The sequence below is a fragment of the Mercenaria mercenaria genome, chromosome 4 (assembly GCF_021730395.1).
Source record: "Mercenaria mercenaria strain notata chromosome 4, MADL_Memer_1, whole genome shotgun sequence".
Lineage (NCBI taxonomy): Eukaryota > Metazoa > Mollusca > Bivalvia > Venerida > Veneridae > Mercenaria > Mercenaria mercenaria.
In genome coordinates, this window is record NC_069364.1 from 59900006 (window position 1) to 59924383 (window position 24378).

At 32.0% G+C, this 24378-nt stretch overlaps 1 protein-coding gene across 12 annotated transcripts in view; it reads left to right on the forward strand.

Annotated features, from left to right (window-relative positions):
• Positions 1–297: 297 nt before the first annotated feature.
• Positions 298–24378, forward strand: part of LOC123551877 (suppressor of lurcher protein 1-like) — a 377473-nt gene continuing 353392 nt past the window's right edge. For 6 of the 12 annotated variants that reach the window (XM_045341120.2, XM_053541407.1, XM_053541406.1 and 3 more), the window contains exons 1-2: positions 302–538; positions 22654–22699. The gene's annotated coding sequence lies outside the window, so the exon portion shown is untranslated. Of the gene's footprint in view, positions 539–22653; positions 22700–24378 lie in introns of all 12 variants that reach the window. The other 6 variants (XM_053541413.1, XM_053541414.1, XM_053541417.1 and 3 more) reach the window with 4 other exon arrangements.

The window sequence follows — 24378 nt, forward strand, 5'->3', positions numbered from 1 at the left end:
CTGAATAAAGCATTTAAAACTAATGCCAACAAGCAACTTTTGGACTTTTGTAATCCATTTATTTAAAATCAGAGCTTTTCTAAAGGAACTCTTTTATACTCCTAATGTGTTTCTTTTATCTCTGACATTTTTAGACAATTTAACATTACTACTTGTTTGGAATCTATTGCAAATTATCTGCTTTTGCCCTCAAATTGCCGAAAGTTTAAGCTATATTGGTTTCATGAAAATATCATAGGTCTTTCTATCGGATTTTATCGGCATGCTGATGGTGCCCTGTGCTTGATTATTTCATAGTAGTATGGAGTAGCAGCTTGAAATGATTATTTCACATGGAAATCGTTATAACGCATGATTTATTCTTTAAGTAGTATTAAAATGAATTATTCTTGCACACTACGTTTGCATTCCATATATAACTGAAAAATTAAAAACCTGTACTGTATCTTTTAATTATTTTATTATATTCTATGGATAATTAAACTTCTGAAGTCTGATTGTTAAACAGGACGAGTTATACAAAGTATATCGGATTAAGGTAAGAAGTTATTATAATTTTCTTAAAAGAAATTAACTTGTGAATAAAATGAACAGAAAACGCGCAAAGAACGAATCTTGTTACTCTTTCAGGTTTTATATAATTTCTATTGAGGGAGTATTCACGTTTTCTTAAAATTAGAATAAAGCAGATGATTTAATACCATTCTGGGCATATTTTGTATATTAAATATTGATATGTTTCTGAAATCTGAAAATGAATGCTTTTGTTTGTATATCGTTAAAGTCAACGTACTACAAGACGTACTAGATGACTATTTAAAAACATTACATGATACTTGCGTAGAATGAAACCATTAATCAAAATTGTGTTTGCTTTCATACATTTAGCGACTGCAGACATACTCGATACTGTTAAATATTAAAGGAGCTAAGTTTGTTTTGTATAATTCCATAACTAAGCTTACTCGATGATATAACAGACCTCTGAATATTTTGATTAAAGTATACTATATTTTTCAAGATGCCTACGGCTTTTGTGCTATGATATTCACAAACGGGCATATAAGTGAACAGAATCCAGGAAAAATATGTCTGATTATTTAGATATTAGTTTTGCATTTACCGAATATGTGGTTAAAGCCCTAAAAGGATTTAATGTCTGATCATTCTGTTTTCAAATATCCAACTACAACATCTATTATTTTAAATCTGTTTTACATGCACCCATTTTCGTAACTATCGTAGTGTTCTGTGGCAGAAACATTGAGCCAAACAGAGCATGCTCTCTGGAGTGCAGTCTTAAAACGGGTCCAATTTAATACAATGTGCGAGACAGTCAGTTTTGCAGAGTTTAAGCCATTGTAATCATGATTTATCCTATTCAAAGCATGTCAGACAAGTAAAATGCAAAGTGCCATTCATCACTGTCTGGAAGTCGTTCTCATATTTTAAGAATTGGACATATATGATTGCTTTAGCGGATAAGATGGTAGAATAACATTTGGGCGAACATTCCGTTATTATACATATATCTAGAAAAACTTTTTACATGACTCTGTATGTTCCAACCTCAATGACAAAATGCTTTTAATAAGTTACATTTTAGCCTAGACAAACAAACTTGTTGACAATGTCAAGGTCAACGACAACGACAAAGTTCCAGTAGGAAAAGCCAACGAAAAATAGTGGTTGCGGAAGACGCTATGTACGTTTATATCGTTCAGATCGTCAAGCGGCAATTTTTTTTGTTCATTAAATTGTTAATATTGAAGAAAAAAAAGCAGTTTTGCAGAAAAATGTGCTAAATTCATAGATTAATGTAGCATGATTATTATGCCATGTGTTTTAATAAATATTCCACACAATCTTTAATATTTTCAGCACGTTATATATTTACGTATCTAAAATATGTTTAACTTTTGTTCCATACATGAGATATGCAGAAATGTACAGCAACATTGATTGATGTGTTTTAATTGTGTTTGAGGGATAACTGCCGTGGTATCAGTAGTTGTTTTTAATATTATTTGGGTGTTCTATGGATATTTCATTGGGTCTAGATTCAGGGGTCGATATTATTGAAATAAACACTAATAAAGATAAAGAATCGATGACAAATATCCTATCAATATGGTAAACAAAACTATAACATAAACTATTTTCCTTGTTTTTGATATCAAACTAAATCTCTTCTGTAATGATGTAAATGTTTAATACTCTTGTGAATTAGTTAATACTGTTGCCATATTCTGTAGACAATACAGATTATATAGACTGCTGATTTCTGTCTTCATATCAAGAGAAATGTTTTGAAGTTCTTTAAGAAGTAAAATTGATTGGAAAACGGGTATTTGAACCAGCCTGAAACCGACTTACTTCCACGGATGGCGCATATTTTGTTTTACACCCGTTAATGTTGTATACCTATGATTGGGAGAGTTGCCGATAACCTTAATAAAAACCAAAACAAATACTTCTCTTCATCAGATAATGATGCCAGATACTGCGCTGTCTAATATGTCAAGAGTTGCTATCAATGTAATTTCTCAATATTTAGTTGGACGTGCATTAGCCAATGGTATGAAGTCCGTCTGAAAATAAAAGTCAGACATATTGCACAGTGTTTGATTAAGAATATTAGAATAATTACGTTAAATAATATGCAGAGTTTAGTTTCGTTTGTGTAACATTGTATTGTTTAAATGAAAACACAAAATGGTGACCTTTGTCGTATACATATCGTCACTAATATCAAATTAGTTAATTGTACTGTTTTTCTACTCGTTTACCGTAAACGATCTCAACTTCATCTTATTAATTATGTGAATATGCTGACCTATTTCAAATAACAGAAAATGATTTTGACAAGTTTTATGATATTAGATGTTATGTATACGTGATGAACTCTTTATAATATGAGCATTTTCTTTCGCTTTGACAGGAACATCGGACAAAATGCGACGGTATTTTCCAGATTTATTTACCTAATCCTAGTTGACTACATTTTTCCTTCAGTATTTTTGAATGTTGTACATCATAAAAGTACTGGTTGCGTTCATTTAAGATTTATTGCTTAATAAAACCGTTTAATTGCTTGTATTTTTTTGCAATAAAGATGTTTAATTCCTGATATTTTACGGCGTCTGCAACTGTTACGTAATGTTTACAATGATTTATCTTCTTCAGATCCCTACAATAACAGAAAAGAATTGTTTAACATGAAATAAAAGTATAACTGATTTACGGTATGGCTAATCGGATAAATTTTCTAATGCATTGCTAATTACTTCCAGTCGAAAATTAACTGTTTTCAAGTGATACGTCTTCTACTTAGAAATCGAGTGGATTTCATTGTGAATTAAATACAATATTTTTGAAAGGGACAACAAGCTAAATTTTAAATAAAATAAACATGCTGTTCAGTAGAATTTGTCCAAAGTTTGTAACTTTTGAGCGTCAAGTTTGTGTCATTTTAGGAGTTGATATATTGATGATTTGTCCGAAGAAATTCTTTTTATTTAGTTAGATATCAATTGTAAGATTTCGTTTATAATTAAATGTGGCAGACATCTTTTAAATATGGTATTTAAGAATGATATAACACCCAAAATTATTTATGTAAAACTCTGTATTTTTTAATTTCATATACCTTTGAAATGTTATCGATAAGCACTACCTAAGTGTCTTTCATTAATTTAGATGTAAATTCATACATCGTGCACGAGTCCTGGCAGTTTCTTTGCGCCGCGTGTCACTTGTTTTAATAGCGTTCTATGACCGATACACGAATGCAGATATTCATTACCCAAACAGCAGCGTCCTCCCAAGAGAATGTCTCTCTCATTTTTTCATTGCTTCTCACAGTTTTCATTGATAAAATGTGTTGTAAGACTGTCATTTCTGCCTGGTTTTAAATACGCTGATCATTTTATTATTTCAATATGCTTTTGTTTGCGGAAGACATCTTTCTAAACTTGGAATGTGTGTGTCACATTCTTTGAGAACAAATCATTGATTCCTGTGCTTGGTCAAACACATGTTTGGCAAAAAGTAAGGTTTAGTGACTTTTACACAAAATTCAGATAAAGGTAGAGTTATTCCAAATGATTGTGTATGTTTCTAATTTCACGACAAAATGCGGAAAGGGTAATCTTTACCTAGTCTCCCAAATATATCTCGAGGAAATTATCATTGACTGTTTCCCAAGTTTCAAAGTAAATAAATGATCCGGTTTAACTTTCTTAGTAATTAGATAATCGCGTCTGACTTTTCCACTAGTCAGCCCCTAAGTACGAATAGTAGGAATTACATCAGGTATCAGATAAATGTTTATTAATTATTGCAGAAACGCTGACATTCAGTAGGATGACATTTATTTTTATCACTTAAGCGTGAGTCAGAAAGTCTTGACCTAATAGCATGTACTGTCCGTCCTTTAAGTAAATGTCAACCAATATTAGCGATGTCTTGGTAATTATGCACAAATGTTTATTGGTCTAAATTAAAAATGACATGATATGACTTTTTGTCAATGTTTCAACATAAAACATCATAGATTTAAGTTATTTATTGAAGATAGAGTTTTATTACGAGTTCCTTTTAACATTAAAAGCTTAATATTAAACGAAGCATACATTGAATGTATAAAAAGGCTGTTTTAGAAATTGTATTGATCAGTGTCATCGGCCGGTGAGATTGCCGAAAATATAACCTTTGTCCACATGCTCCTTTTCGACCAATCTACAAAGTATCAAATTCTGAGAATTTCGTATGCGTTGCTATGAAAACGACACGTAGCATTTCTCTAGAACACAATCTCTGTTCATTTCATTCCTAGATCACATGTTTATTAATATGTACAAGTGACTTATTATTGTTGTCACAAAGTAGAAAATTGGCTAAATGATGCGGTAGTTTACTACTATGCTTTTCCTTACTAATCCGTCTGACTGCACATTTTCTTGTAAATAATTCTCTGTGTTTTATATCCTTACTGTATTGCTTCCTAACATAAACGTTTATTTGTTAATAAAACTGTTTTTGCGGGTATAGTTTTGCTATAAAACGCTTAATTACTGGTATTAATTCAAACATTGCAACTGTTTTAGTCATTATCAGAGGAATATTGTTTCTTCAAGTTCGGATCGTTTAACAGGAATTTTTACATTTAAATTTGAAAAGTGATAATTTCATTGTGAGTCTAATATGTAAGAGCACGTAACTCACTCTTTCACTTCACTTATTTTTATAAGAACAATTACAAGGTCGCGCGTGTTTATTATCACTGATTAATGTTCAAAGACTTTTACAGAACATTTAGTTTTAGTGCTTGCCCACCCCACCCAAAACTTTTTTTGAGGGGTGGGGGTGGGGGGCAGAGGGGGTGCATGCATTTGCCCTCGCCCGTTCGTCCATCCAGATGTCTGTCCGTCCGTGTCGAGTTAGTCGAGTTTGTGTCGTGCATATATCAAGAAGTATTTTACCTAGAATCAGAATGATTAATTCTATTCTGAAACAGGATTATTAATCAACATGTGAACTTGTGCTCTTGTGGTTTTGTTTGCAACTCTGCTCACCAAGACCAGAGTTATGTTTCCTGACAAAATATGCATTTAGGTCCAAAAGCTTGTGTCGAACGCATCTCAAACCGTATTTGCCCTGGTGTAAGGACACTTTATAGAAATATTGTAAAGTGATTGAACTCAATGACAAGATGAAGCTTTTGGACTCTTTAATCCATTTATTCAAAATTAGAACTTTTCCAATGCAAGTCTTTTATACAATTAACATATTTCTTTTATCTCTGACATTTTAAAGTAGTGTAACATTACTATTTGTTTAGAGTTCATTACAAATTATCTGCTTTTACCCTCAAATTGCCACAACTTGAAGCGATATTGGTTTCTTGAAAATATCATAGATCTTCCTATCGGAATTTATTGGCATGCTCAAGGTGCCCTATGTTTGATTATTTTATAGCGGTTTGGGTAAGCTGCTTAAAATAATTATTTCCGATGAAGATCATAAAAGCATGATTTATTCATTAAACAGTATTCTATAAATTACTCTTGTGCTACTGTAAAGATAATACATTTGCATTCCATAGATAATTTAAAATGAATTAAAAGTCTGTATTGTATCTTTTGATTGTTTTATTATATGCTGTGGATAATTGAACTGATAAAGTGTTAATACTCTAAAGACTGATTGCTTAACAAAACTGCTTAATACAAATTTTATTGTATGAAGGTAAGGAAAATTATTACAATTTTCTTAGAAGAAATTAGATTATGAATTATATGAATAGAAAAACATGCTACGTCGTAATGTTGTTAGTCTTTTAGGTTTTATGTACTTTCTATCTTAAGATTATTCACATTTTCATAAAATGAATGTAAAGTTAATGCTTTAATACTAATCTAGAACATTTAAAATATTGATACATGTATTTGTTTTGAAATCTGAAAAAAAAATATTTTTTTTTGTTTGTTTAACATTAAAGTCAACGTCTTACAATTATTGGATGACTATTTTAGAATGTTACATGATACTACCGTAGAATTAAAACATTTATCAAAACTGTGTGCGCTTCTTAAATGTTGGTGTAAACGTTTAGTGACTGAAGATATACTCGACAAAAATTAAAATACTGTAAACAGTAAAAGTAGCTAATTATGTTTAGTGTCATTCCCACACAGAATTTGCACAATAATATCGCAGACCACGGAATATCTTTTGTTAACGTAACGCCAAATTTGTCAAGTTGCCAACAGCTTCTTTGCTTTAATGTTCAAAAACGGGCGTATAAGCGAAAACATGCATATGTATGTATAGATATTAAAGTTTTGCATTACAGAATATTTGATTTAACTCTAAATGGATTTATTGTCTGAAATGCTTTAGATATCATTTTGTTTTCAAATATCAAACTATAACTGTTATATCTATTATTTAAAATCTGTTTATATGCACCCGTTAGTGTTCTTATATGTCGATTAAAATCATTTGCCAAAAAGCAACGTGCTCTCTGGGGAACTGATTTCGTATACAAACGCAATCTTAAAACGGGTCCCATTAATAAAATGTGGGAGACAGACAAAGTAGCGGAGTTTAAGCCGATCATTATAAACACAATTTATCCTATTCAAAGCATGTCAGACAAATTAAATGCAGTGTGCTATTCAATGCTTTCTGCAAATTTGTCCTAATATTTTCAGAATAAGTCATTGGCACTTGAACATATATGATTGCCTTGGCGGATAATTTGGTACAATAATATTTTGGCGAATGGTTCCGTATTCAGATATATCTTTAGAAAAACTTCTTACATGACTCTGTATTTTCCAGCCTTAATGGCAAAGTCCTTCTAATTAGTTTCAGCCTAAACAAACAAACCTGTTGACAATGTCAAGGTAAACAACAATGTCAAAGATCAATAGGAATTTCTTACGAAAAATAATTGTTGTTGAAGAGGCTCGTTCAGACCGTAAAACTGCAATTAGATTGTTCATTTAATTATTATTGATGAAATGAATATTTTATATATCTTATGATAGAAAGATGTGAATGCAATTTTATAAAAAAATATGCAAAATTCATAGCTGAATGATACATGATATTTAGATCATTTGCTAAATTATATTCTGCATAAGACTTTCAGCAAGTTATACATTTATATATATGCAATATATAATTTTTTTTTATTTTGGTTTCATAAAATTTAATAAGAAATGCAGAATTGTACAGACAAATTAATAAATATATTTTTAATATCATTCTGATGTTCTATCATATGTCTATGCATATTCCATTGAGTCTAGTGTTGGTGGTCGATATTAATGCAATAAACACTATTAAAGATAAAGATTCTAACAATACCTTAAACAAAACTATAACATAAACTATTTTTCTTGTGTTTGATATCACAGTATATCGTTTCTGTAATGACGTTAATATTTAATACTCTGCTGAATAAGTTAATACTCTAATGAATCTCATACAATTCAAAATGGATAAATAGCTCAAGTTACGGCTTTGTTATCGAAACATATATCTGTTGCTTTATACTGTAGACAATGCGGTTTATGCAGATTGCTGTTTTCTGACTTTATAGTAACAGAAAGGTTCTTAAGGAAGTAATATTCACAAAACATTGAAAATTGGTGTCTTAATTGCCTGGTACCGACTCTTTATCTTTTTTAGACTTCATCTTAGTGGATGACTTGCACGGATGGCACATATTTTGTTTTACACCCGTTAATGCTCTATACCTATAATTGTGACGGTGTCACGTTAACCATATCAAAAACATAACAAATACACTTCTAATCTAGTTTAATGATGACAGATATTGAGATATCTATACGTAGGACGCAATTAGGGAAGAATGGGACGTCTCAGAATTATCGTATGTTCGAATTTACAAATAGCTTTTTTATTATTTCAGCGACTATAACAAAAAATAATTAATATTGCTTATGTTAAATTGGCCAGCTGAACACCTGGTAATTCATATCATGTGATTAAAATTACTTCGGCACAGCATGTCGCCTGTTTTAATAGTGCTCTGCGACCAGTTTATGAATAGAAAGCCTTGTAGCCATACTGCAGAATGGTCCTTGGAGACATCCTTCGTATGTCGTCTCCACTTCACACATGTACAGTGATAAAATGTGCAAGATAGAAACTTTTGCTGGGTTTAAAGCTGACAGTTATGTGTTCTAATGTCTGTGAGAGTGGTAGACAAAATAATTTGACAGTGTCTATTGTTCTTATCAATCCTTGAAAATAAACGTCGTCTCTTGAGCTTATTCAAGTACGTGTTTGGAAATACCTTAACTTTACTGTACTATCGTATATGGTATTGCATTCTAGTGCTGGTGGAATTGTGTTTCCATTTTCGCGATATATTATCATGCGGCAAAAATGGTATTTTTATCTATTATCGTTTACTCCCAAGTTTAACTTTCAGTAAAACTAAAATCCGTTCAGACATTGTCCATGATGTTTCTTACAATAAAATCTGTAAGAAGATCTTTTAGAGCAATGATGTATTTATATATATAGACAAAAACTAATACTTTAAGACTTGTGTATTGTCACAATTTGAAATGCCATGTTGCTATTGATACGAATAAAGTGAGTTTGTTTGCCAGAAATAAATTGAAAACGGCATGGTGTAAGGAAGTCATTTATTATTTAGGTCTGGTGTACACTATAAACTGTTTATATTCCACTGTGGTGTTGTTTATCACTGACCGGGGCTTTACAACGTTGTTTTATTTGTATGTGTTGTCATTGTTGCCTGACTGGTTTTCTTTGTCCATGTCTTTTTTGAGTAGATATCAATACATACATTTCTGTAGGAGTTCCGAGGAACGCGGCTATTCCTTCTTGATTCAGGTCTTTGTTATGTAGGCTGTGTTGCTAAAAGCCATCATCCAGTAACCAAAGGTATGAAGTCCGTCTGAAGATAGAAATTAGACCTATTGCATAGTGTTTGATTAACAATATATGAATGATTAGGTAAAATAATATGCAGAGTTGGTAACCTGGTAATGTTCATGTTAAAACGTAACATTTGCCATATACGTATCGTATGCGCTTTCTGTAAATGTAACAACAAATGTCATATGAATAAATTGTATACTTTTTATCTACTTTTTATTCCCGTAGTGTGTCTCAATTTCATCCTATTAATATAAATATGCGGACCACATTTGAATTAACACAAATGATTTTTGACAAGTTTTATATTATCAAATGTTATGTATGAACTCTTTATATTTGATATGACTCTTTTCTTTCTCTTTGGTGGAAACATCAGATAGATAGAGACGTAAAGTACTTTCCAGCTTTATCTAACTAATCTTAGCCGACTACATCTTTTCCCTCGAGTATGTTTGAATCTTGTACATCATAAAGTACTGTTGCGTTCATACAAAAATTATTGCTTAATAAAACCTTTTAATGCCTTAGGCTAGTACTATTTTGCCATAAAGATGTTGAATTCTTTGATATTTTACTGAGAGTGCAACTGTTACAGTAATGTAGGCCTATAATGATATATCTTCTTCGATTCCCTACGTTGACAGAACAAATTATCTTACTGAAAATAATAAAATACATGATCTAAGAAACAGTCATTTTAGTATTGTCACGTGATTGTCCGGCGATAACGCAGCAAAGAATACGACATTCTCCGAGGAAGAAGGTTAATGTTTAATTTGTATCGTACAGACAGTATAACACTTGTAGTTCAGCAGGCAAAGTAGCATTTTCTTGTATTGGCACAGAAATATGTATGGAACCCAAATCTTCGAATAATGATATGATTTCAGAAGAATAGCAATAGCTTTTTCACTTAATAACTGAGAAGGAAACCCATCGTTAAACATGAATGTGCATACTGGTCTCATAATTTTATATTAACAAAAATATAGATCAATAATAAATTGCGTACAAAACAAGGTGTTTTGTCTTACTGGCATATAACATGATAAATGGTATCGGACAAACATTCTAATGCATTGCAAATAACTTCCCAAGCGACCCATTTGCAGAAAAATACTTGTTTTCAAGTGATACGTCTTTTTTTTTTTTTTATAAATTAAATGGTTTCGATTGTGAAATGGATACATTATTTTAAAAAGGATAAGTGCTAGATTTTAATTAAAAAAAAAACTTGTGTTATACAAATTTAGCGTCAATTTTGTGTCATTTAGTGCTATATTTTGTATTTCTCAATTATTACTGAATCGCTTTTACAAAGCTCATTACAAAACTGTTTTCTCCCACTTGTTGGGAATCTATTCTAAACTATCTGATTTTACCCAGAAAATGCCTCTTAGTTTCATGAATATATCATGGGTATTACTATCGTATTTCTTCGACATGCTTAATTATGCCCCTGTGGTTGACTATTTTATAGATTTTGTTTAAGCTATAATAAGCATCTGGAGATGGAATTTGTTAAAAGGCATGATTTATTCATCAAATAATATTTTATGAATCGCATGTTATATTGCTGTTGCAAGCAAAACACTGTTTAAAATGTATATTCTGCGGATATGATATTAAAGTTCTTTTGCAGAAATTTCTGGACTATGTATAATGATTGTTTTATTAATTATAGATATTTCGGTAATAAAAATCATATTCTGGAAACTAATACACTGTGAAGTTTGATTTTCATCAGAATTGTTTGTACGGATGTCATAAGGTAAGAACATTTAAATTTTATAGTTGAAAAAACTATATTATGGATAAAATGAGAACCATATACGGAGTAACTTTACGTTAGTAAAGCTCATGTAGTTTAATGCGTTTTAGACTCTATCTTAAGACTTTTTATGGGTCCATAAAACTAAAAGGAGAACGAAACTTGAGTTACAAGTTATATTAATTAGATCCATATTTAAAGATTTAAAGAGATAAAATAGTTTGAAGCTTCAGAAAAAGCCTTTCAAAGACATGCGGACAGCCATTTTAGGTATTTGTAATGTCACTGTTAGCCTTTTGAAATATTTATTAATGAATACTCAATTATACCGCAAAATTAGCATCATTACCCGGGTTTTAATATTATGCTCAATAATGCATTGCTGTTTGTCTTAGAATAACAACTGATACCACCGCTGCAGTTGGTATAACGCTCTTTTAGACATTATTAAATAATAAAGTGTCATAGGAACAAAATAGCAGCCACATTTGTAGAAAATTAAGTATTCATGTCTTTCCTAGTTATTCTGTTGATCTTGATTATTCTTTCACTGCGTTTCAAGAGGATCCATGAAATGAAAGACATGTAATTTTGAATAATGTTACCGCTTCCTTTAAATAGAGTGGGTAATTTCTAATTTATCTATAATATATCATTGAAATCAACGGGTCTCTCTTTAGATATTGGCTGACTTCTATTATTTGAAAACTTCACACCTAGGTTAATTTGCACGTATACTGTTGTAGAAATAAAACATTATCAAACATCTGATGAGCTTATAGGTATTTTTAGTTTATAAATTGAATGACTGAAAAAAGACTAAAACTAGCAGATTTTACAAATATACAAATATAACGTAAGACATAAGATTATTAAGCTATGTTTAGTAATATTCCTGTACTGAGCTTTCTTGATAATATCAAACACCTTGGAATTAAACCAGTTACCACATTTGTTTTCACCACGTGCATTGCATTTTTGTTGAAATATCTAAGAAGAAAGATGAGGATGTATATGTGAATGGAATACGAAGGCATTAATTCAGTGACAATTTTTTTCTATATTTCTGGCGCACCGAATTGGCGTTTGCGGTGATGTTACCGAGGCCGGCGAAACCCACCTGGCACCAAATGCCGGATGACTCTCGTGCAGTCAATACCTACTAACGTTTCACGCATTGATTATAATTATATTGTTTATCTAGAATCCAATACAAATCAAATATCTTTTCATTTTATTTCGCTTTATTTATAATATGATTTGTAACATTTGTAACAAACCATTATATTCTTTCACAAGGGACTGGCATTTCCGGTGATTTTACTTATGCCAGCTTCCTTATGTCAGATTACTTTTGCGTTGCTCGTGTTTTTATAATATATGCATTTCCTTTGCTTTTAGTGGAAATTCTTTCGACAAACATCAAGTAAATAATGAAGTACGGCCATGCGTATCTGAACATAGTCTTTTCACTTGAGTATTTTTTCGGCGACGCCGTCTAAATTCGTTTTGGTTACCTATGCCACGTGACTTCAGTTTGCAAATCAAACTACTTGATAACACATTATAGATTATTTATCAAAATGGAAGATTTATGCAACACTCTGCCTGATTGGACGAGAGTGTCAATTTCTTTCACTCTGTTGATTGTGCTACGCTGAGTGAAATGTAGACAAAGCGTTTATCCTAAACGACGCTGTTCACAGTTTTTAAGCTAACTTTGGCTCAGTATATTTTGCAAGACTATTGATGTATCTCAAAATGATAAGTAAGTTTAATAAATATGATAAAAACCTGTTCAAAAACCAACATATATCAAATTAAAGAAAGAGCTGAATACGGTCTGCGTATCACATGAATAAGGGTGTGATAAGAGTCTTTTATGTAGAGAAGTGCTTTTTAAAAGATTTTCCTTGTTACAATTGTCGTCTGTATATGAAAAGGTTTCTTGCTTTTGTGTTATTCAGATTGCATATTAAAATGAGTATTTGTTTGCTTTGATATATTTGTTATAAATTATTTAACTGATTTATTATATATGAATATTTTTCTTTAGTATGGTATGCAAATATTGAACTCAGTTGAAATCTGTTTTATTATATATATATGCTATATAATTACTGAATCTCATTACACTGAAATGAAGGTATGCTGCATACAGTTTATCTATATGATATGACTACGGTCAAAATTTGCTTATGAAATAGAAATAATTACAATTGTATGTTTTGCTTGACTTTCACTTTTTTATAGGTGTGACGTCATTGTCCAGAGATTCATGAATAGCGAATATGCATCTGTTAAAGCGGGATCAGTTGGCCTATTTTAGAAATAAATAAAAATAAAAAAAAAATCCTTTAATTGATATTTCTCATGTATTCTAATCAAACTTGATTTGTAGCATCTTTATTAGGCCCGCAGCCAACTTTGTTCAGCTGGGACATTTAACCCCTTTTAGGGGCTGCTAGAGCTAAAACTAGAAATGCCTTTATACAGCGTCTCATGAACAGCTTGGTGGATCTTTGTCATACTTGGTCTAGAGCATCATTATAAGGTCCTCTTCCAAATTTATTTATATAGGAACTTGGGCACTATTAGGGACCGCTATAGCTAAAAGTAGATATGCCTTTCTTCGCATTAACCACTAAAATATAATGGATTTTTATCAAACTCGATGTGTAACAATATCGTAAGGTCTCTGCTATTTTGTTACAAATGGGGATGAACCGCTTCATGAATCTTCATCAAACTACTGCTGTAATTATTCGTCTAAGGATAAACGAAACAAAATTGCAACCCTACGAAACCTTTGCGAAAAATTAAAAGAGAACCATTTAAATTGTTAAAGTGCGGTGTTTAGTTTTGCAATTTGAAAAATGTTAGATGAAAGATGAATATTAGATGAAAAATTTATAAACTTCTTTCCTTATTACAATTCGCCGACCATCATTTTAAAAGATGTTTCTTGTATATATATAATATCATAAAAGTATTGTGTCATGAATCTTCTCGTTAAAATAAGTTTTTGGTATTTTCCGGAGCTGTTACAGTAACATTCACAACTGTTGAACGGAGTGTTTAACACAGTACTGTATTATCATATCTGTTTTTCACGAGAATAGTCACTTTTGTAATATCAGATGATTTTCCTATTTTAGTATTGGAAAGAATACAAAATCCTCAGACGAAAAGTGGCGAACGTTAGTTTGTGTCTTGCCAGTGTTGTACTTTGGCAAGCAAAACCGTATGTTTCATAAATCATAAAACAATAATTATTGTAGTCCAGATCTAATATTGATATGATTGAAGAACAGTAGCAGTGCCTTTGCTCCTAGTCAACGAAGACGGAAAAGCAACATTTAATACAGCATGCCGTATTAATATCATATTTCCGTGTTAACAAAAATACACATCAATAGTAATACGCAGTCTGACGTATTGAAATTAGGCATGACATGTCTTAGGGCACAAGATAAGCTATCTTATTCTCGGTGGCAAATGATGCAATAAATAACTCTCGACGGTATGACATATCAGTCAAACGCTGGAAAGTATTGCTAATTGCTTCCCAAGCGACAGATTTGCCGACACATAATGATTTTTCATGAAGTACGTGCTATAAATAGTGTGGCATTAATAAGGAATGGCACAAACTGTAAAATGGATTCTTCTGTAATGCTGCCAGTTTTTTTCTGTAAAGGATTAAATCTAGCTGTTACAGTTTCAGTGTATACTGAATGTGAAAATAACATAAATTTCAGACTTTTGATGTAAACAACTGGCTCCCTGCAGAATTTCAGAAAGTGTGCACTTTAGCGTCAGCGGTATGCCTATATTAAAAGCAATTTTGTAAATGATATGTCCGAAAAAATTCTTACAAATTGGAAGAAAATTGTCTCCAAAGAGCCAACAGAGAGTGTTTCTATACGAGATACACCTTAGTTAAACAAATGCTGATCTTATATTTGTCCCTTGATATATACTAGTATTATTCTTTATAGTACAAATGGGTGTATGTAGATATCACGATTTTATGTTTTAAAAAGTACAAATCATTACGGTATTACCCGCCTTGGAATGCACTAACCATTATTTATAATTTCCAATATTAAAAATGCTCATTTCTTTTGTCCCATCCCAAACTCCCACCACTGCTATACACACACGCCTTTTTCCTTTAAAGTCCTCGATATCTGACACATCAATTGAAAATTCATCACCCAAACAGCATAGTATTCCCTGAAGAATTGTTACTTTATGCCAACAAAACCTGGCAAAAAGTTTTAATTAATAAACGTTGCAAGACATCCAATTTAGTTGAGTTATAAATCAGTCAACTTTAAGGAAACGCAGTTTATGCTATTCAAAATGTTAAAAGAGCTTTCATCAGGCAAATTCAATAAAGCATGCCACCTATATATATTTTCACAGCTTCTCGAATGTTTAGGGCATATAAATGCATATTTTATATTTGTTTATTTTCTATTAATATATATGTACGTAAATAATATAAATCTCTAGAATTATCAAAATATAACATGTAAAGAAATCTTGCTTCGTTGCTTCGTTACAACGGTGTCTTTATCGTGTCATATATATTGTAATCTAAGTGCGTTTATTGGTGGGAAGAAAACAATTTCTTTCCAATAAGAAAAAACAACAGACTTTGCCCTACCACATTATGAATTAAACAATATGTTAAGTTCAATGGCATTGTTTTCTGAGCGTATTTTACCTGTCTTTATTTTATTACATCGAGATTACAAGTGATAAAGCATGTCTATGCGGGAACATATGATACGAGCATGAGCTGAACAATGGAGCAATTATGGAGTATTTCCATAAATAGGACTGGAAAGGGAGACATCTTGTTAACATGATAATTTGCAAATAACAAATGTTCTGTGTACTCTTTATCATATCATATATATTTTAACATTTTTTTTGCTCTGGGATGTTGTATTTGGCAAGATTTGGTATGCCAGGCCTTGATTACACGAGGCGCTTGCCTTGTGTTTGTTTTGTTTGTTTCTAGTTTAGCGCCGTTTTTCAACAGTATTTCAGTCATGTAACAGAGGGCAGTTAATCTTACTAGTGTTCCAAGATTCTTTACCAGTACGTACCTGTTCTCCGCAAGTACCTGTCATCATCTTCACAGGATTCAGAGATCGAGGGGGAAATGACTCCCTCCGGATATACCTCCTACCAATATTTCTTTTGTTTGTGGCGGATAGGGGTGGTATGGGGGCAGGGGTTGGGGGGTAAAGTCAGCCCCAAAATGACTCCAAACAACTCTGAAACAAAATATACTACATATTTCAAGGTTCATGCATGTTAATGAAAGTAGTATTGCAATACGGTTTTACATTTCTGTCCAGTCGCATTTATTTGTGAAATACTCATCGTTCATTTACATTTAATATCATAAGTGATGATGTAACTATAATACTTTCTAATAAGTATTGTTTCATGTATTTTAGGTTTATTGGTTAATGCAATTGTTTAATTCTTGGTATTGTTTTTGAAATAAAAACGTTAAATTCGTGACATGTTTTCTTGAATATTGACTGTTCTAGCATCTGGCTTCTTTAAAAAGTTCAATGCATTTATTTATACTTTTGTACACTTCCTGTTTAGCCGACGTTTTGTCAATATAACCAAAATCACCGAATAGTGATGTAATTTACTCATAAACCTTGTACATTTAAATGAAATGGGATCTAGCCAATAACCTTTGAACAAAGCTTGTAATGTTTTCATATAAATTAAATATTTTCTTATAGCAGGATATAATTGTAATGTAGCATTGAATCAGACGCATTAGGCTGAGATCATTTTCTTTGGAAAACGATGAAACCTTTTCAAGTGTTTCATACGGGAACAAATCACACTCTACCAGTCTCTGGCTTTACGAGTGTTGAATGCGACTATTGGCAAAGCAACTTGTAATTCTGTAGAATTTGTAGAGTGTATACATATCATTTTCGCGTCAATTGTGTGTCATTGTTGGAGACAATTGGTTAAATGATACGTTTTGAAGTAATTCTTCTTAACTCTATTGATCACAGCCAGCTTGTTCCCGGAAAGCAAGTATACAGTTAGTTCAATCAAATTCTCAGATATACAAACAAAGTACAGACACGATGTTTATGGAATGTTTGCACAAGACCTATGTTAGATAAATACTTTTTGATGAAATATTGAGCAATGTAGAAGAAACATGAAACGAATTTTCATTTTATTATTCCACGACGTAAATTATATTTCACAGCGTTGGAACATTTTTTTGTTTTGTATTTTCACTGGTGTTCCTGAAATATATAGTTGGTACGTCAATGGGAAGTTCTTAGGGAAGTGTTCTTTAATACCAGCAAAACCTGAACCCATTTCTAATAAATCAACATTGAGAGACATCCAACTGGTGCGACACTGATGTATTTAATTCGTCCGATATTATAAATCGGCCGGTCATCAAGAAACACCATTCATCCTTTTTCAAGACTTTTTTTTTAAATTTTGCATTCTCTAACGAGTTGCCTTTGTGGTCGTCTTGTTTTTTTTTTCTGACAGTTCTATTCGGTAATTTCATTTGTCATTTTGTTGTGCCATGATAGACTTTCTTTAGTCGCATGAATAAAGAGATGCTACTTATACCAGATAGTATCAATCTGGTCGTGCTTATGGTAACGAGAAATATGTTTGTCAATGCCTTGTATATTTTAAACCTTTTTTTTTGTTCCGACAATTTGTGAAATATAATTCTAGAAGCATTATGATATGAAATGTGTGATATGGTAGTTTATATAATAGTGAATGTGGAATCCACCGGAGCATGGAGAAAACCAAAGCTACACATCGCAAATCGAAACATGTTGGAAAGTTAAACTGTAATGGGGTGCTTCGTAAGTCACACTGACAGCATAATAAGTGGTTATTCGTTGACTCCAGGTTAATTGCAGGCGGAGAAAACCAAAGCAACACATCGCAAATCAAACCGTTCGGAAAGTTACACGGTAATGGGGTGCTTGGTATACTTTTTATACTTTAAGTCACACTAAAACCTATTTAGTGGTCAGGAAAGTTCTTCGTCATACCTTGAAAGACGTTTTAACTGCGTTAATCGTTGACCCCAGATTAATAGCAGGTGGCAGAAAATGTTTCTTGTCGCACCATAGGCTTATTCGTAATATGTATAATTAGTAACGGAATGTGTAGAAATTTGTTCATCTCCCGACGTCATGTTAACATATAGTGCCAAACGAAATGAGTAGATAATTAAATATAACGATTTGTCATTATGTATCTGTTTATCTATTGTTAACTTGCGATAAACCGTTGTATTTTTCAAGAAAAAATCACATCAGAGTAAACTTACAAAACGCATACAAAAAAGAAACTGCAATTTACTTATTATTTACTTAAAACAAATGTTATCTTTTTAATCGTTTTAGAAATTGTACATCTTGTCTTATACACTTCCAAATTTTGTACTTCCACTTGTCTCATGAACATACTATGCTCTCTGATATTAAGGAATTTTGCTTTAATTTCAATCAATTCTAAATTAATCGTTTATCAGTGATCCTTACCTTACATTTGATACTGCTTTGCGGTAAACTCTAATTAAATAAAAACTAGTTCAATTACACAGAAACCAAAGAAAACAAATTTTGAGTGAAATATCTTATAAATCATACCAAGAGAGTGAGTTTTAAATGTTGTTTATTCTAACGTATTTCATTTAAACAAATAACTATTTCTATTCAACACATGAACAACACTAGTCCCCTTTTTTAGCAGAATTGCTTACTTCATAAAACGCAGATTTTTACTTCCTTACACATTAGAAGGAATTATGTTTGAAGTTTTAAAGAAAGGAAGTTAGAAAGAAAGAGGTTGGTACTTAGAGACAATGAAGTTGGAAGGTAGACAGGAATAAGATGGAAGTAATGAAGTTAGAAGTTAGAAGTTACAAATAATGCATTTTTAAGTTAAAAGTAATGAAGTTGGAAGTTAGAAGTAAAAATGGATATTAGAGATTGAAAATAAAATGAAATAAATGAAGTTTGATGTTAGAAGTAATGGAGTTTGAAGTTTTAAGTAATACAGCTAAAAGCTGAAATAACGAAGTTGGCAATTAGAAATTAAAAGTAAAGAAAATGTAAGTTAAATGTAATTAAATTGAATGTTGAAACAAATGAAATTTGAAGTAATATTGTTGGAACGTAGATATAACAAATTTGGAACTTATTGAGTAACTTCGGATAAATTCGACAGTCGTGTATATTCGACACCTTGAATTAATATCCGCATGGAAATGTCCTAGAATAATTCTTCTTAGGTAATTTATATGACGTCATATTTATGTATGACATCATGAGAACATTTTTGTATCACACAGGTGCTCTTTCCTTTTCCGATACGCTCATCGGGTAACTTCGACAGTCAAATTCATTTTGAACGAAAACCGAAGTTACAATTTTCTGTAAGAATGGTCAGCGAAGCTAAGGTATGTAAATCTATTCTTACAATTGCATTTTGACTTTATTTAACCGAAATATAAACAGAACTATATTTGATGTTGATGTTTAGAAACAAATAGTATCCCATGGTTCCAAGCATGACCTTGGCTAGGTGGTAACGAATTTGCAAGACAAGATATAACATTGTTGTGCAAATTCGTCATACTATTCAAAATTATTCGCTTATATCTCCTTTAAAGGATATTTACGGTATACAAGTGGTTTAAGCGATTTTTTACCAATCCAAGCTTTCCTAATTTTGTCCGCACAGATTTTTGGAGTATGTAACCTGAGCTGACGTCGCTAATTACGTCATTAAAAAGCACCTGTACATTTAATAAACGTGCACATAATTACACCTGGGACCAATATGAATATATGACAATTAGTTATCAATAAACAATAAAAATTCATGCAAAGTGTAATATATTGAACAGCATACAGTAAGAACATATCATCGATCGTTATTTAAAACAATCATAGCCGAGCACTCCACATATTTCGGTAACAAAAACCCTTCTATCAGATCAAAAACCCTTCTATCAGATTAAAATGTCGAGACAAATTCATGCGAAATGTTGCAGCTACTCTCCGTCAAAACTTGCTTCCGCCGTTCAGATGGTAGAAAATGGTACCATGTCAAAAAAGAATGCAGCAGCGAATAAATAAATAAACATCATTAATGAGGCTATAAGAACATATCATCGATCGTTATTTAAAACAATCATAGCCGAGTACTCCACATATTTCGGTAACAAAAACCCTTCTATCAGATCAAAAACCCTTCTATCAGATTAAAATGTCGAGACAAATTCATGCGAAATGTTGCAGCTACTCTCCGTCAAAACTTGCTTCCGCCGTTCAGATGGTAGAAAATGTCAAAAAAGAATGCAGCCGCGAATAAATAAATAAACATCATTAATGAGGCTATATCTTATTTTTTCCCGAAACAGTTAGCCAGCGTTTGTATAATCTACTGAACAATAAAGATAATTGTTTGTTTTACTTTTATAGATCGAGTTATGAAATCTGAAAAATTGGAGCCTACTCGTCACCATAAAACCATGTGTTATGTCTGTTGCGGCTATTCGTAATGTATTTCTACAAAAATGATTAATGTTCAACTTGTATATTTTTAAAATTCATCAGGGTGCCGAATTTGCCTGAAAGATGTCGAACTTACACGACGACAACAATCAAAATAAAATCCATCATATTGACGATGTAGATGCAAACACTGGGCAGCGTTTTATACTGAAAACGCAGAAAAGGTCTACTTTCGTTTTCATGAAATGTTCGCACCGGCCATTCTGCGACGAAAATTGCTTCACCGTTTTTATGCTTAAGTTGTCGAATATACCCGAAGTTACTCAGAAATTATGATGCTGGAATTTGGAAATCATTAAGTTAAGAGTAAGGAAGCTGGAAGTTTTAAGTCAGAGTACATACGTGAGAAGTCCCTCCAGGGCAGTTGAAATAGATCGGAAATTGCCTGTCATCTAACTTACATTTAATTATATACAGGCCGGTATGTTCGGTCCGATGACAGATATTAATTTTATTACCCTTGTGTATTGTTCACGTTACAACGTAAAATGTCGACCTTCCGTAATGTAAATACTGGCATTTTCGTAAATGTCAACCAACATAAGTGATATCGTTTTGATTAATAGTTTGTCTCTGTAAGTCTGGTTCATAAAATTGGACGTGTATGTAACGAGGACAACTGCGAGACTTAATCGTTGACATTTGTAATTTTGCGTTGAAAATGCGTTTAACATGTGGCGTTTATACAATGACTCTTTTCGGTAATAATTTTAGCTTGTTTCGGCTTGCTTCCTGCGTCCTCGATGCAATTTTGAATGAAGGTGATAGTTTGCTCTCTGTATAAAATGAACATGTTTCTTGTCTTTCACAGAGCTTATTGTCGGCAAAGTTTTGCAGTCATACAATTTTGCTGTCAAATTTTCTTTTTATTTATTTGTCTAAAACATTTTATTTTGTGACAATGGGTCTGCAAAGTAGAACGTTTCATAAGATAAAACGTTAAAACATGAGAAACAGAAACATGGGATAAAGTTCTTGTACTGAGCCAGACTGACTGCATACTTTCTTTAACATGTTTCAAGTATTTCTCAGTGTTGTACACCTAGACTAGCTCCTAGACTATGATACATCTTTTTACATTTTTATGATTGAATGTAGTGAACTGAGCCAGTCTATATCCTATGTCCAATATCATTCAACATCAGTCTTGTGTGAAAATCTCTTAAATAGACTGGCTTTTGTCTCTATGAAATTGAATTTATCAAAAAAGGGAAAAATATAGAAATATAGTTATTATCAGTCTAGTGGCTAGTCTTTTGTACACCATAAATGTATCGTTTTATGATTTCTATATTTATTGGTTAATCTAGATGTGTACTTTTAGTATAAAGTTTAATACCTGGTATGTTTCCTCAGACAGCAACTATTCTTGTCAAGATAAGATAGACTGATACAGATACATGTATTTGTGGTAAATAAAATTTGATTGAGGTACATATTTTGGTTGCGCAATATATTTCAAACGTATTATAAAAATTTTCACCTTTGTAGTAGCCTATTTGATTCTTGCTCTCTGTTATAAAATCTAACAAATCAACGTTTATAGAAGAGGAAAAATGAGCTTCAGAACATTTCATTAACCAGTTTAACAAGTATTTCCTCAGCTAGTGTGCAGTAGAAGTGGAAATAATTCCCTATAGAACGCATTTTAGCATGTTTATGTACGTATGATATGGCAAGCAAGCTGTTTTAAAGAATATATGTTACTTTTAGTTGTCTCTAGATATTTAAGCCTTATCGGTTATCATAGGGTACTTTAACTGTTTGTTTATATTTTATTGCTCATTACGCTTTATATTTCAGGACCCTTGGAACAGCAAGAATTACATAATTGAATCCTCTTTCTAAGGTAAGAGCAAAACATCATGTTTAATAGAGCTCCGTACATGACACATCAATTTTCAAAAGTTGTGTTGACGTAAACAACGTGTTACATATCATCCTGTCTTAGATAGTGCATGATTTTGTTTGAAATATGAAAACTGTATTCATTTTTTTATATTCTCGAAATAATGTTTTAAACAAAACATAGAGGTAGGGACAGTCCCTATTGACAGGTTAGAAGGTACTAAATGTCTCCACCACTGTTTTTTATATAAGAACAATGTATAACATGTTTCTATAAGCATTTCCAGCCTTTAAAGATCTGTATTTAGGCAATCAACAACTATCAAAAAAATGGGATTGACCATAATAATTGCAATTAAACCATGGTCACGTGACATAGACACGTGACATAAACGCTGATATTGCATACGTATACATAAAGAAATACCTAATTTCACTTTCATCTTACCAAGCAGCTTTGCCACTAACTTGGAAGTAAATAACTTAGATTCAAATCATTCGAAGACATCCCCCTTTACAACCAGACATCATATTTATTAAAGCAAAACTGACCTTTTCTAGGCGGGAAAATAGCATTTTATACCGATATGGACTACATTTGCGCGATGTCATAAAACTTTCACACCGTGAGAAATAAAATGCAATTTTAAGTCGGGGAGAATTAACTAAACTTTCATATGCTGACATTGTAATGTTTATAGTTATGGGCCTTCCTAACTAACAAAAAAAAAACTGCGAGCACTATACCAGTTTACCGTCACGTTTGGGCTTTTTATCCCCAAGGCCCAGCAGGTTTTTTTTTCATTGATTTTTTATAGAAATACTCTGTTGCAAAAATATGCATATATCTCAATTAAAATAACTCATTCCATTCCCTTCTGGCTAGTTATCTTGGATATGATTATTATTTATGAAATGAGATAAATTTCAAACATACACACCACATATTACAGAAACTGAAGAATTGAAGACCATTTTTCATGGTAAATATACACTACGGAATTTCCAATACAGTTTCAAACATTCAGAACAGTCGTGAGTTACTTCCATCTGGCCACTAGACCGGACAATACGAGTACATTTTTACCGTAATACCCGATTATTACAGACTAATTTAATAAATTAATTGATATGTACAATCAAAGCAAACTCTTTATTGTGTTGAGCATGAAGCCGGACTATTTTCATTACCTGACGGAGTTCTATGAAGCGCACAAGAAAGCCCGCTTAACGTTCTTCTTATATTTGTACCAATATCTAACACTTATTTTCATTCACGTTGTCATTTGTCAGTGTTATATATACATTCTGTGTCAAACTTGAAGGAAATTACCATGTTAAAAGATATCACCCAACTGTAGGCGAGTAACTTTAAAGGGCTGTGATGGCGATAATAAGGTCGTGGTATTTTACCATTGTAATGATACCCTTGCTAGATGGGCCAGAAATAAGTTGTTGAATAGAAATGCAGAAATATTAACAAAAAGAGACAAAGTCAATTTAAACGCAAATACCCAATGGCGAATAAATGTTATGAGAAAAGTTCGCTTTTGCGTAATAAAACTGATATGATTTATTCTAACTATTTTTCCTGAGTTCTGTGTTTTACAGCAGAAAGAAACACAAAATTAAACGTTTTATTAGGAAATAATACCACATAGTCTCCAACATTAATTCTGC